At 34.2% G+C, this 15,939-nt stretch overlaps 1 protein-coding gene across 42 annotated transcripts in view; it reads left to right on the plus strand.

Moving 5' to 3' along the window:
- Nucleotides 1-15,939, plus strand: part of SYT1 (synaptotagmin 1) — a 583,472-nt gene that overhangs the window by 97,088 nt on the left and 470,445 nt on the right. The gene's annotated exons all lie outside the window — the stretch shown is intronic.

Here is a 15,939-nt window from a genome sequence, read left to right on the forward strand (position 1 = left end):
CAAACTCATCATTTTTTATGGCTGCATAGTATTCTGTGGTGTATATGTGCCACATTTTCCTTGTCCAGTCTATCATTGATGGGTATTTGGGTTGGTTCCAGGTCTTTGCTATTGTAAACAGTGCCTCTATGAACATATATGTGCATGGGTCTTTATAATAAAATGATTTATAATCCTTTGGGTATGTACTCAGTAATGGGATTGCTAAGTCAAATTGAATTTCTATTTCTAGGTCACTGAGGAAGTCCCACACTGTCTTCCACAATGGTTGAACAAGTTTACACTCCCACTAACAGGGTAAAAGTGTTCCTATTTCTCCACATCCTCTCCAGCATCTGTTGTCTCCGGATTTTTATTGATCACCATTTTAACTGGTTTGAGGTGGTATCTCAATGTGGTTTTGATTTGCATTTCTCTAAAAATCAGAGATGAGCATTTTTTTCATATGTTTGTTGGCCTCATATATGTCTTCTTTTGTAAAGTGTCTGTTCATATCCTTTGCCCACTTTTGGATGGGTTTGTTTGTTTGTTTCTTGTAAATCTGTTTTAGCTCTTTGTAGATTCTGGATATTAGCCCTTTGTCAGATGAGTAGATTGCAAACGTTTTTTTCCCATTCTGTTGGTTGCTGGTTCACCCTAATGATTGTTTCTTTTGCTGCACAGAAGCTCTAGAGTTTAATTAAATCCCATTTGTCTATTTTGGCTTTTGTTACCAATGCTTTTGGTGTTTTGGTCATGAAGTCCTTGCCTATGCCTATGTCCTGAATGGTTTTTCCTAGGTTTTCTTCTAGGGTTTTTATGGTGTTAGGTCTTATGTTTAAGTCTTTAATCCATCTGGAGTTAATTTTAGTGTAAGGTGTCAGGAATTGATCCAGTTTCTGCTTTCTGCACACTGCTAGCCAGTTTTCCCAACAGCATTTATTAAACAGGGAATCCTTTCCACATTGCTTGTTTTTGTCAGGTTTGTGAAAGATAAGATGGTTGTAGATGTGTGGCATTGCCTCCAAGGCCTCTTTTCTGTTCCATTGGTCTGTATCTCTGTTTTGATACCAGTACCATGCTATTTTGATTACTGTAGCTTTGTAGTATAGTTTGAAATCAGGCAGCATGATGCCTCCAGCTTTGTTCTTTTTGCTTAGGATAGTCTTGGCTATGTGGGCTCTCTTTTGGTTCTATATGAAGTTTAAGGTGGTTTTTTCCAGTTGCATTAAGAACAGTAGCAACAATAAAACTGAGTTCCTTTAGAATGAATGAAACCATTTGGTGAACTAAGTCTAACAGATGAATGTTTTCACGTGCTCCCTGCTCTGGGACATCCTGGGATCCTGAAAAGGACCAAGTACAGAAGCCAGTGCAGAGTAGCACCATTAGTATCATGTTATGATGGGCATTACAGGATGCTCAGGTACCTAGGAAGAATTCTCACTTAAATCAATAGGGCTAGAGATAGCTTCTGGGAGATGTTACCTGGAGATACTTTTGAAAATTTTCAAGTGGAAAAAACTTAACCTAGCTAAAAGTTTTAAAGAAGGACCTACCATGTTTTTTCCTGTAGAACTAAAAATATTAGTTTATACTTGAATTGCAAGGATGTCTATTAACCCAGTGGATTGTGTTCACATCTTAGCACTTTGGAACATATGGTAGAGGTGGAAAGCAATATAAAACTATCAGAATTGTTTTATATAACCCAATATGGCTCTTTCATCCATTAGTTTCTTAAAGTTTTCTTCAAAAACACATATATGTTCATTCTTCCTTTCTGAAGTAGTTTATTTCTGTACTCAAAATATTCATTGTGTTGAATATTGAGTATTTCTTTTGTTACTGTTTTCTTAAGTTTGCTACTTCAAGCTTTATTTTTTTTTTTAATGTTTTTTTAGAGACAAGTTCTCACTCTGTCATGCAGACTGAAGTGTAGTCGTGTGATCAGAGTTCACTGCAGCCTCCAACTCCTGGGCTCGCTTTCTACCTCGGGCTCCAGAGTAGCTGGGACTACAGACATACATTGTCTACTCCTGGCTATTTTCTTGGGTTTATATTTTGTAGAGACAGGGTCTTTTTGTGTTGCCCAAGCTAATCTTGAACTCCTGGCCCCAAGTGATCCTCCTACCTCAGCCTCTTAAACTGCTGGGACTACAGGCATGAGTGACTGCTCCCAGCACACTTCAGGCTTTAAATAGTTCTTACCCTCTTAAATTCTAGTGATACAAGATTTCTGTGAGTGAGTTAATATTGGGCCAATCAGCTGCCTTCATGTCTTCATGAAAACTGATTATACCTCTTTGTCTTGGTAAAAGGATAAGATTTTATCTTTGTAACTGTGTCTCCTGTAGTAGGTTGATATTTCTCTGGATCGCAAGCAGTATGGCATATAAACATGAGAAGGTAGTTATAGGATACATTGCTTAATAGTGAGCAGTTCTTAGGCATTACTAATGGCAACTTGAAACTATTTAGGCAGAGGGGCTCTTAGTACAGATAAAATGACAATCCTTCCATAAGCTGTAAGCTGTATAGTTAAACTGGAATAATTGTTGAACATGGTCTTTTCTCCTTGATATGTCACATTTTGGTAAGTGGACATAATCATTTACTAAGTAGCTGCTATTATACTTTAGCAATTTCACAGTGACACCTTTTTGACTCATAAGTTACTAAGAACCTATCAAAGACGAAGGGTAATAATGTAATATTCTCATAATTTTAGAATATTACATTATTCTTATGACATTAAAAAATATAACTAAATACAATACAATCTCTGTAACTAAATTGTATTGAGATGAATGTATTGGATTATGTTGTTTGTTGTTTCATAGATTTCTTCTCTTGTTTTAGTTTCTGTTTTTTGTTGTATTTTTGCTCTGTTTGGCTTGGTTTGGTTTGGGTTAAGCTTAGTTTAGGTTTGCTTACTTCAGTGTTTTGGATTGTGCTGACATAGAGAGTCTACACAGAAGTTTGGGTCACTCAGCTAACTTAGGAAAACATCTCAATGAGGTTGGGTATATAATGGACCAAACATACATAGGAACTATCTAATATGATTGTTACAAAGATTAAATAACTTAATACAAGGTAAAATATTTTGACCACTGATTGGCACACAACAGTCACTTGATAGCATTCTTTTCTCAGTGTTATAATTAATAAATATCTTTACTTCATAGGTCACATACCTTTGCTTTTCTTTCATGTAAACATGCTGTATAGTCTTATAATCAATAAATATTGGAAATCACTATTAGAAAACTATCTCAGTGCTTATGACTGAATTACATCAACCAAGTGGGTAAATTTGTAAAGAGATTGGAACAATTGAATAAGTATATATATGTGAGGTGTGTGCATATGCATCTCTTGCAGTAGAGAGAGAGAGAGGTTGGCCTGTGTGTATTCTCATTCCTAATCTCTATAGAATATTCTAAATCCAAGCTGTCATTCAAATTATTTTTTAATAATGTGGGTTATAAGAACAAGGAATTTGATTAATCAGAATTGGAAAGAAAAAATTGTGTAACTCAACTCGTCCATTATTTTTTCCCTGAAATCTACTCACCATGACACAGCCAAAATGATATTTCAAAAATTCGGGTCTGATTAAGTAGAACTGCCCACCTGATTAACAATTTTTAATGGCTTTCTTTTTTGTTTTATTGTGGTAAGAGCAGTTAACACACGATCTCTAGAATTAATTCATTTCTATAAACTGATACTTCATACCAATTGCCCAACTCCCCAGTTCCCCTTTCTCCTAGTCTCGGGCAACCACCATTCTATTTTTTTATTCTATGAGTTTGATGATTTTACCTATCTCATAAATTAGAATCATGAAGTATTTGACCTTCTGTGACTGTCTTATTTCACTTAGTGTAATATCCCCAAGTTTCATTCATGTTGTTATATATTGCAGGAATTCCCTCTCTTTGAAGGCTGAATAATATTCAATCGCATATATGCATATCTATATAGATAGATAGATAGATAGATGCATATCTATATATATATGACTTTTTAAACCCATTTATCTGTATTCCTAAAATAAACATAGGGGAAAACATCATGACATTGGTCTTTGCAATGATTTCATGAGTATGAAAACAATATCACAGGCAACAAAAGCAAAAATAGCAAATGTGACTACATTTAGCTAAAAAGCTTCTGCACAGCAAAGGAAGCAATGGAGTGAAAAGGCTGACTACAGAATCGGAGAAAATGTCTGCAAGCCGTAGGTAATAAGGGGTAAATTTTTAATGTAGGATCTCCGACAAATTGATACCAAAAAACCCACTGACAACCCAATTTAAAAATGGCCTAAATACCTGAACAGACATTTCTTTAAGGAAGACATGCAGATACGCAGCAAATATATGAAAAGATGCTCAACATCACGAATCATCAGAACAATGCAAATCAAAACCACGAGATACACCTAACACCTATTAGGATGGCCATTATCAAAACAAAAACAAAAAAAGAACAGATGCTGGTAAGGTTGTGGAGAAATTGGAACCCTTATATGCTATTGGTGAAAATGGAAAATGGTGCAGCTGCTAAAAAAGCAAGAGGAGGCCCCTTGAAAAATTAAGAATAGTACTATCATATGACTCAGTAATATCACTTCTGGAACTTAGTCAAAAGAATTAAATCAGGACGCCAAAGAGAAATTAGCACTTCCATATTCATAGCAGCAGTATTCACAATAGCCAAGATGTGGAAATAACCTAAATGCCAATCAACAGATGAATAGATTTTTTTAAATGTAGTATATATATGCAATGTGCTACTGTTCCACTCCCACTTTGCTTTCTGTGCTTCAGCTGTCCTCAGCACATGCTCACTCATTTCAGAGGAACCTTTGTGCATGCTGAATCATCTTCCTAGAACACTCTCCTCTCCAGTCCCAACCAACTAATTTTTAATCATAATTTAGATCTCAGTACAAAGGCTGGCACATAGTAAATCCCATAAATATATGTAGGATGAATGAAAAAAAATCAATGAATAATTAATTAAGTGTGTATTTTCTCAGAGGCTCTGGAATAAAGGATAATTTGAAAAAATTTCATTAGTGGTTTTCCCTCTATTTTAGTTAGTTTTATATTAGAATTACATCAAAACCCAACCTAAAGCTTCTCTTTCTTATATTTCATAATCATGTATCTGAATTTTTAAAAGATTCTTAGCAGGGCAACAGAAAAGAAATCCTTTATCTGCTATTATTTTCTTTTTAAAGTTAGGGTTAATGCATTAAGCAGGGGAGGATAATATATACTCTCTTTGGAATTTTGGAAGATTTGAGATAAGGCCAAAAACTTAGCTCACTGAAAATGGAATGACTGCATGAATCAAACCTACCCTGAGTGGTCACAATTGAAATAGTGAGTATGCTGTATATGGCATAAACTATTTTATTACTTGTGCTCTAAAGGTGTTATAAAACTACAGTCATACAAAGATAATAAGATTTAAAAATCTTAAGGTAAAAGAATTCCTGTAAGTGTTATAACCTGAATCTTCGGCAACTGTCTCAGTCCCCTCTCACAGAAGCCTTGGTTGTTTAGAGTGAGTAGCCAAGACAAAAGGAATTCTTTTGAAAGAAAAAATATTTGAGCCCCAAATGCTGATAAGTTTTCTTCTCCTCTTAGAAGAACCAAAAGAAAGAAAGATACAATCTCTCAATTTTACTTTTATATGTAACAAGGTTCTTGTGGTCAAATAAATGTGAGGAGTTTAGAATTCTACAAAATTATAAAATAATGATATAAATAATATTTTATTATTAACTACTATTAATGCAAATATATTCTGATATGCCACTGAGGAAAGTGATATATTTTATCCACACTAAATAAAAATAGACCCAATCTGACAATAATAAATTATTTCTAACCTTATTTCTAAGCTTTGTAAAATTTGTAATTTTAAATCATTCAACATTTTATATTCACTTTAATCTTCCTCCATTTATTAGTTCCTCGCCATATTGAAAATCAATATTTGTTGTCTGATCTATTTCTTAAATGATAGGAATTAAATATCATGGGATGTATCAGGCCTTTAAGAGATGTCACTTTTCCTTTTCAGTTTATGAAAATGCTGGTTGTCATTTTGCATATACAGATTAGGTGGCTCCTATGAGCACAGAACAATAATACTAAGCAAGTGATGCACAATCTCTGCTCTCCTGGAGCATATAGTCTATAATCCTCTATTTCCAGCTTCCTACTAGATATTTGTGCTTGGTTTTCCTATTGGCATTTCAAATATAAGATATTTAAGTCCAAATTAAATTCATGTTTTCTCCTCAAATCTACATCTCATACTAATACTTAATATCTTTAAAACTATAACCCAGTAAAATCAATATTACTTTAGCCTTCAAAGAAAGCAACTTTTTGAGAGTTTTCACAAGTGAGAAACAGGAGGCTTAGTGGGCTTGGCCACTTGCCAACAATCACATAGTTAATAAGTCCCAGAGCTGATACTCGAACCAAGATCAGTCTCCTGGCCCCTTCTCCATCATATGATACATTCTCATCACAGATCTCATGTTGCCTGGAACCTAGTAAATCATCAAAAATAGTCTTGAATAGAGTGGGCGTGGTGGCTCATGCCTTTAATCCCAGCACTTTGGGAGGCGAAGGCAGGTGGATTATGAGGTCAGGAGTTCAAGTCTATCCTGATCAAGATGGTGAAACCCTGTCTACTAAAAATACAAAAATTAGCCAGGCACAGTAGTAGGCACCTGTAATCCCGGATACTCAGGAGGCTAAGGCAGGAGAATCACTTGAACCCAGGAGGCAGAGGTTGCAGTGAGCTGAGTTAGCACCACTGCACTCCAATCTGGGGACAGAGTGATACTCCATCTCAAAAAAAAATTTCTTGAATAAACAAATATAATCAACTTTTATTAATTCAGAGTTCATATTTTTACTATGTCTATTTCCGTTTTGTTGACAGGGTAGTGGGAAGGGACCAACATTTGCTGAACATCAAATATTTATATACCTGAATCCTTTATTTCTTATGTCATCCCATTTTATCCTTATACCTCTAAATCACCATTTTAATGAAGTGAAAACCCAAGAAATTGAACAATTTTCTCAAGATTCCTGGGCAGGTGTGTGTTAAAGTCACAATTCAATTCCAAGACTGTCTAATTCTAAGAACTTAACAATTTTTCTACTACACCATTTTGCTAATCCATTTTGCCTGGCAATCTATAGAGAGTAGTTTCCTTCTTCATATGTGTAGCTTTTCAAAAGATGTATGTCAAACATTTCTGCCATATCACTTATGTCAGATAAGTCAGAATAAAAACATTGATGAGATGTCATATACTTACTTATAGTGCTTCAACCTGAACCCAGAAGCATGATTCAAAAACTCAGGCATGTGTGTTAATTTCCCTACGATGTTGGAGAAAGTACTTATTCCTTCCATATCCTACAGACACATATAAAGCATACCAAAAAGTTAATACTGATAAAAGTAGTTTCTTGCCAAGAATAGTAAGACAAATTTAAGAGAAATAATCATTGATTTTTCAGTTCTCTTAAATATGTCTATTTTTGAGTTACATGTAAAATCAATATATGCTTCTAAACTCTCTTTAACTTTTCCAGTATGTTACAGTTTTTAACAATCTGTGGTTCAAAAAGTAAATACTTGAGATTTATAAAATATTAGATCATATTTGAGCATAAGCTATTGACAGCAACAGTGTGATTTTCTTCCTTTATGTCAGAGGGGAGCATCGCATCTCAGTCAGCCTAAACCAATGATGACATATTTTCTGTTGTTTTTACCCACACCTTATACTTAATTTAACAAATATTTATTAAGTGCATAGTTGACAAGGTGACACTATGGAGGAGATGAAAAAGGCTAAGATATCATTTGTGTCCCTCAGGAATTAATAATCTGATGGCAAAAGCCAACATGTATACAATCAACTGTAGTATTTCAAAAGATAAAGCAAGTCCTTTAATAGCAATATAAAGTGCTCTGCTAGTATTGAGAGAGCAAGGCTAGAGGGCAGAGCAATGTGGAGCTTAGATTGAAGTGGCAGGATATTAAAGGCAAGACATCAGTTACGAAACTAAAGCACATATAGGCAATAACATGATAACGGCCTGAATTAGTCAGTGGACTGATAGAATAGGAGGAAAAGGAATACCAGGGGCATTTCAGTGGAAGAATCAATAGTATGTGACAATCAGATGTGAGAGTGGAAATTAGGAGGTGTCAAAGATGAATTCAAGTTTTCTTATCAGATACTGAGCTAGGGAACACAAAATTAGAAAGCTGTAGGAGAAGCATAGGACATTTCATTTGAGGCATGTGGGTTTAATATACCAGTAAACCATCTGTGAGCAGATAGCCATCAGTGGGAAATTTGAGTCTACAGTACAGTAAAGAGACCAGCACCAAAGATATACAGCATAGCAGTAATTGGAGTACATCGAAGATTATAGAAATAGAAGAGTGCTGAGGATAAAAACTTGGGGGAAATTAAACACAGATATGATAAAGGAAGAGTAAGCAGAAAAATATACTGAAGTAAAACACAAAACTAGAAAAACAAAAATGTGTGTGCATTGACATAGAACCAAAATTTTGAAACAAAGAGTGAAGAGAAGCTCAACAATATTAACAATGTTGAGAAGTTCAGAATTGAGAATGAGGTATGGGATTTGACAACCAGGACTTTTGTGATGACTTTAGTGGATGAATGGGGAGCCTAGATTACTAAAGATTATATATATATGTGTGTGTGTGTGTATGTGTATATATATATACACACGTATATATATATACACACATATATAAAATCTTTATTAATATATATACGTATATATATATATGTATGTGTGTGTGTGTGTATATATATATATATATATATGAAGAATTATAGCTAGGAGGTGCTAGAGCCTAGATTTGAACTCAAAACTGTCTTTAAAAAGAATCCAATGACAACCAAGAACTAAGAGCTTTTAATAAATCAATTAATATATTTTTAATTGACAATTTTTAAAATACTGTGACTATCACTCAAAAGATTCTTTTCTTTTTTTTCTTTTTGAAATGGAGTCTCACTCTTGTTGACCAGGCTAGAGTGCAATGGTGAGATCTTGGCTCACTGCAACCTCCACCTCCCAGGTTCAAGCGATTCTCCTGCCTCAGCCCCCCAAGTAGCTGGAATTACAGGCATTTGCCACCACGCCCAGCTAATTTTGTATATTTAGTAGAGACAGGGTTTCACCGTGTTGGCAGGGCTGGTTTTGAACTCCAGACCTCAGGCAATCCACCCACCTCAGCCTTTTTCACATAAGATTCCATTCATCGTTTCTTAAATGGACTTAATAGTAAAATGATAATAATTATATATAATAATATATTGTTTCAAACTATTTAAAAGTTTATATTAAATAGCACAAATATTAAATTATTCTTCATGGAAAGATTTATTAAAAGATACATTTTGAAACAAGAAACTAAAAAAATTTAAAATTTAAAAACATGTCGATGTTCTTCTGGTTCTCAAGTCTCCTTTCTCTAGAAATCTGAAATTGCCTACAAAGTATTGCTTTTGTTAGTTACCCTGTGCAGTCACACATGTCAGAAAGTCTGCTGCACTTGGAGCAACTGAATCCTGTGCAGAGTAAACTTCTAATTTCCTGGCTTATTCAATCCAAAAATTATTGTCAAATGGAGAGTTATGATGGACAATTACCCTGACTTTAGTTTCCTAAAGTGTGTGTGTGTGTGTGTGTGTGTGTGTGTGTGTGTGTCTATAGAGAGGGAGAGATTTTTCGTGCTTTTTTGCTTTTCCCAAATTTATTCTCCCAGAGGTTTTTCCTGCACTTGAGACCAGAGTTTACCTAAATTCCTACAGTGGTCAAAACTGTTTCCAGTATTGGTGTTATTAGTTATCTAGTAACCGATATCCAATATACCACTCTTTACTGTTCAATGGATCATGTGCCTTAAAGATTATCTCTCATGATGACTATTTAGCAAATCTCCAGACTAGATCCCTTTCTAACCAAATTTATCTTATAAAGGAGTCCTAAACTCTTTTGAATAATTTAAAATCAAATTTGAAAAATAAATTTACAAAAGATAAAAGAAAGACATTCATCTGTCCTCACTAACAAAGGACTAGAGAAAGTGAAGGCAATCAGTTGAATAAAAACAGGTTGTTAAAATTCACAGCATAGTCTGTGTTGAGATTTTTAGAAATAATAAAAAAGTGAATGTAGATGCATTGTTCCAGGGATTAAATCAGACAAGAGAGCTAAGCTTTTCAAATTCACTTTTCTGAACAATTCAGAAAGAAAAATTATATAAAGTTTCTTGTCCCTTTCATTTCACATTGAATAATATGGCAAACAATTTTTCCCAACATTTTTGATACAAAAATCAAACAAATTCTAATTTTAATAATAAAGCAAAAACTTATTTTTCTAAGTATCTTATGCTATTTTAACTTTGTGATTCTAGAGGCAAGTAAAGTCCTATGATGGCTTGACTTGAACTATATATTATAGCAGAGGCAATATATAGTCTATAATGAAAAGCATAATTTTCACTGACTAGACTGAGAATCCATAGATATGAATGCTACTTCAACTATGCTACTAATAAGCTTTGGGCAAGTAAATCCATTTCTGAACACTTATTTCAAGGAAAGGAATCAAAGGAATCATTGACCTCTTTTAAGAATCTGGTGAAAATGCATACACACGTACAATTTTGTAAAATATTTCAAGAGGTTTGTGGACTTCTAGGAATTAAAGTTCCCATTAATGAGTAATTAAGTGAAGACATACATAATCCTAAAGTGTGTTTACATTCTGTTTCTAAAACAATTTGTAATTATTTAATTCCCAATTATTTCTTAAACTAACAATAAATAATAGAGGGGTATAGGTGAAAGCCTTGCTCTTCTATTTTCTCCTCCACTTGCTGCCTTTGCCCTTTGAAACCAAGGTTCTTCTTATCTAAATATCATGTAAGATATCTTGCCACAAAGAATATTTCAGTGTAATTATTCCTTAAATATTCATGTCTCAGGTAATTAGCTGGTATAGCATCTGTGCTTTGCTTATACATCAGGTCAAAAACCTGAGGTAATGCATCAAAAACTAATCATTTCTACTTTCTCTGCCAAGGTTCACTGAATCTTTTAACCTACATTGACTATGATAAAGTTAATTTTCCATATTAAAGTAATATTCCAATTAGCCTTTTAAAAATTATACTATGGGGAAAAAATGAACACAAGGAAGTCAAAATTAAGGGTGCCATACGCAAATAACTTGGCAGGTTTTCTTAGCAAAAAAAATATATATATATATTATATATACGAAGCACATTTCTCTAAGTTATTTAAGTTGGTATATTAAACCAATTTATATCTAATCCAGTGAAATTTATGGCACATATGTTAATTAGGGTAAAATAATTGATACATTAAGAAACATTTCACTCTGTAAAAACTCAATAATTGTATCATATTAGATTTTTTCGTTCATCTTTTAGTTTTTATGAACTTATGTTTATGCCACAAAAATATCATATTGATATTAGAAAATGTAAAATACATACATTTGGATTAAGTTATATCTCCAGTCTCTCTGTCAAATAAAGGGTGCCAGACAGTTCACCATCTGCATCTATCTCTTAATTGATAATAACTAAAGGATTCTGAATTTTATGTAACCATCAAGAGAATATGCTGAAAATAATTGGCTTTTACACTACAGTAATTGAACTTCAGGTCTCAGAGAAATACGTTAAATGTATTTTGCTTTCCCGTTGGCCTCTTTATCTTCTATTTTTTTATCCATTTGTTTTGCCCAATCGGGGTTTATTTATACCTTTTTAGTAAGCTACAACTCTAACAACTGTTTATTTTAAATTAATTTTTTTTATTTCACAGGTAAAATTATATGCATTTACACGTACAACATGATGTTGTACGTTTTGAAATGTATATGCATTGTGAAATGACTAGCGTTACCTCACATAATTACTATTTTTGTGGTAAGAACACTTTACATCCACTCTTAGCATTTTTATGACTACCTTATATTATTAACTACAGTTACCACGCTGTACAGTAAATCTCCTGAACTTATTCTTTCTAACTGAAATTTTGTGTCCTTTGACCAACATCTCCCCAACCACCTCAGGCCCCGATAACCACAATTCTAAGGAGACTTCTCAAAAAATTAAAAAAAAAACTACCTTATGATCCAGCAATCCCATTAATGGGAATACATCCAAAAGAAATGAAAACAGTATGACGAAGAGGTGTCTCCATTCCCCTACATATTGCAGTGCTAATCACAATAGCCAATGTACAGAATCAACCTAAAGAATGTTTTTAATGACAAATAACCAGGGATACATATTAACCTAATATGCTACACCTTACTAGGCAAGTTGACCTTGCATAAAAGCAAATTTATGAGAATATTAGCAGTAAATAATTCCTAACATCTCGGAGACCGTTTTTAAAACAATATATTTGTTGACTCATTCAAGATGTATTTACTGAGCTACTACTGTTCTATGCCAAGTCATATTCTAGGTCCTACCCATGCATCATAAACCAAACTGAAAAAAAAATTAACTCTTGTAGATTTTCAAAGTTACTATGGTAGAGAGATGAAGAGACGAACAGTCAGAAAAAAAATATGTAGTCATTCCTTACTTAACGAGAGGGATATGTTGTGAGAAATGCACCATTAGGTATTTTGTCATTGAGCGAACATCATAGAGTATACGTACACAAACCTAGATGATATATGCTCACTATACATGTAGTCTAGATGGGATGGCCTGTTGCTCCTAAGCTCCAAACTAGTATAGCATGTTACTGCACTGAACACTGTAGGCAACGGTAACACAATGGTAAATATTCGTGTATTGAAACACAGTATAAAAATATGGTAATACAAGCTTATGAAACCATCATCTTAAATGCAATTCATCGTTGACTGAAATTTCATTATTTGGTACATAGCTAGGTTAGATAATGATAAGTACTGTGAAGAAAAATATAGCATTACTCACACATTAAGAAAACAGATCAATCTACTAAATATCAGGTCATCCAAAAATTATTTTTTAAACCAATATAATAGTTACTCCTGAAAATAGGTTCAAGAATTTTTTTAAATCATGATAAATGTCATCTCCTACCCCTCTTCATTCCCGCCTCCCTCTCAATCCATTCTTCAAAGAGCAGCTAGAAGAATCAGATCCTCTAGAGGCTTCTCATGATCCCCCTCACTCAGACCCCTCAGCACAAACTGACCCATGCTGGCCTCCAGCTTCATCATCCTCTGTGTTTCTCTAAACTCACTATATTTGAGCCATAATAACGTTTTGTTTTTTTAAGTCTGTCAAACATATAAAGTGTCTTCCTGCCTTAGGTCTTCACACACATATTGTTCCCACCTTGGGCCCATCCCCACCTCCCTAATCCCAACCCACCTCTTGCTCATTTTTCAATACCTAAGTATGATTTCTGCATGGAAACCAATACTCGATGAGGTTCCCCTGTTTTCACTCTTCAAGGGTCTTTACCTATCCTTTGGGAATTTAGTACTATTTAAATTATGTCAACACTTATGTTATACTCTGTATATTAGTCAAATATACCTCATCAGATTGCAAGCTCTGTGGGATGAGGTGGGAGGAGGGGTGGAGGCAGTTGTTTCCTTGGCCAGCGTACTTTCACTGCTCTGCACCCTGCCCAGCATAGACTAGCATTTAGAAAATTGTTCCTGAGAGAATTAAATAATAAAATTTCATCAAAAGTGTCTTCAGTTTACAACATGTAGTTTTATGCAACACATGGCAAAGTGGGTTCTGGTGGGAGCTGTGAATATCCTTCAAACCATTGGAATGAGCAAATGATTCTAGTTGAATCTGTGTTGTTTAATCGGTGGGGCTCTTGCTCCAGACTCTGCTGGAAGTCTGCTGCTCACTTGTAAGCTCATAGTCCCAATGACAGATGGTTTTTAATCTTTGCTATTTGGCTTCCAGGATGGGTATGTCTTACTGACTCATATATTTTCTCTAACATGTAGAATCTGATTCTGATGGCCATTCCCTCTGAGGAATAAGATACTTTCTGGGACTTGTAGCCATGGGAGAAAGGTTTAAAACACTTTCAGAGAATTGAGGAGAAGCCACTTTATGCTTGGAATCATTGTTGAAAAAAATTCAGTTATGAAAAACCACAAATGTGTAAACCATTAATAATCCCAGATAGCCATAGCTCAGGGAATTATTGTTCAGACACCTCATGCTAAGTATTCTAAAGAACACACACACATGGCAAACACAGGGTTGGTGATGTTTTCTACATCTTTCAGAGTGAGAAATTAGAATTATTTTGAGGATGAGAAGAATCATTTTACAATGACTAGCATATCCCAAATTTCCACCATGACACAAATTTATAAAAATATTTTACTTTATTTCCATATATGTCACCCCAATTTATTCAGAGGCAAGAACCTATCTTTTCTATTTTTTATCCCCAAGACCTGTCCAGAAAGAAAAAAAAGTTTAAAATAGACAGTCAATTAATATTTATTAAATAAATCACAGATAGTAAAGAAGTATTAGAAGCAGCCTGAGCTGAAGCTAACTCTCTCTTGTCTCTATCAGCCAGGCAAATTATAGCTCAGAAGCCACTCAGGGAGTAGAACTCTCTTGTGAAGCATCTAGTCCTTTAAACTAAGGCCTTAAGTTTTCCTGAACCCTGTAAATTCCCAGATTCTTCTATATGGATTTATGCAAGAATGATTCCGATCCACTGGTTGGCAAAGAGAACGGTTTAATAACAGCAGAGGAAATATAAAATTCTATTCAGAATACAATGAAAGCTGTTGGGGATTATGTATTCATTTATCTTATAGTACAAAAACGCAAATCTTCAAATAACAGAGTGTTGCCATGTCAGCTTCCTCTGGAGAGTTGAAAAATAAACTGTGAAGACAGCAGAATGACGTGATTTGTATTGAAGTCACTGGAATTGACAAAACCTAAATTCTTTTTTGTGATTTATTTATTTCTGTTAACAAATGACAAATTTTATAAACTAGTGGTATACAATATGATTTTAATGTATGTTCTGCTATGCAAAGCCTCAGTTCTTAATTGATCTACAGGATTCAGCTGATAATGTGAATTCTGTCTACCTGTGTTTTTACATTTGTGAAAGAATTATGCTACTTTATTACTCAGTCTTTTTGAGATTCTATAATCTAAAATTATTACTTTCAACCATCAAATATAAGGTAGTAGAAATATGGGGCAAAAGTATTTGCAGTTTTATATCAAAAATTAGATAAATGCAATAGGGAGTGCATTAAAGAGAATAGAAAGAATTTTTTTTAAGGAACAGGGAAAAAAGAAGAGAAAAGAATGTAAAATAAAGGAGAGAGGAAGGGAGGCTGAAAGGGCAAAGAAAGTGAGGAAAGAAGGGAAATATTAAAGTATTTGATAGAGCTTCCCTACCACTCAGATGCTTTTGTATGTGCAGTATTTCAAAGTTCTTCCTAGGTAAATAGCAATGTCTTTCCTTTTTATTAGCACTGCTGCAGCTGCTGTTGCTCACAAAGAGATCCACAAATCAAAATAGACTCAGTTAGCTTTTCAATAATTCTGAAAAGGTAGGAGAACATTGTCAGAGAAGGATAGCACTCCAGTATCATAACATGGAGTCTTGTTAGCAAAACAAAGTGTGAATTGCTTAGATAATTCCCTGCTGTTGGTAATTCCACTGGGTGCCTTCTGTGGCAGCACAGGCTATTTCTTCTCTATAGACCAATGCCATTGAACAGGAGATGTCAGAATAATATGAAAAAGTTGCTCTTTTGAAATGTTTAGTCTTTTAGATTTTTTTAA

This window comes from Callithrix jacchus, chromosome 9 (assembly GCF_049354715.1).
Source record: "Callithrix jacchus isolate 240 chromosome 9, calJac240_pri, whole genome shotgun sequence".
Taxonomy (NCBI): Eukaryota; Metazoa; Chordata; class Mammalia; order Primates; family Cebidae; genus Callithrix; species Callithrix jacchus.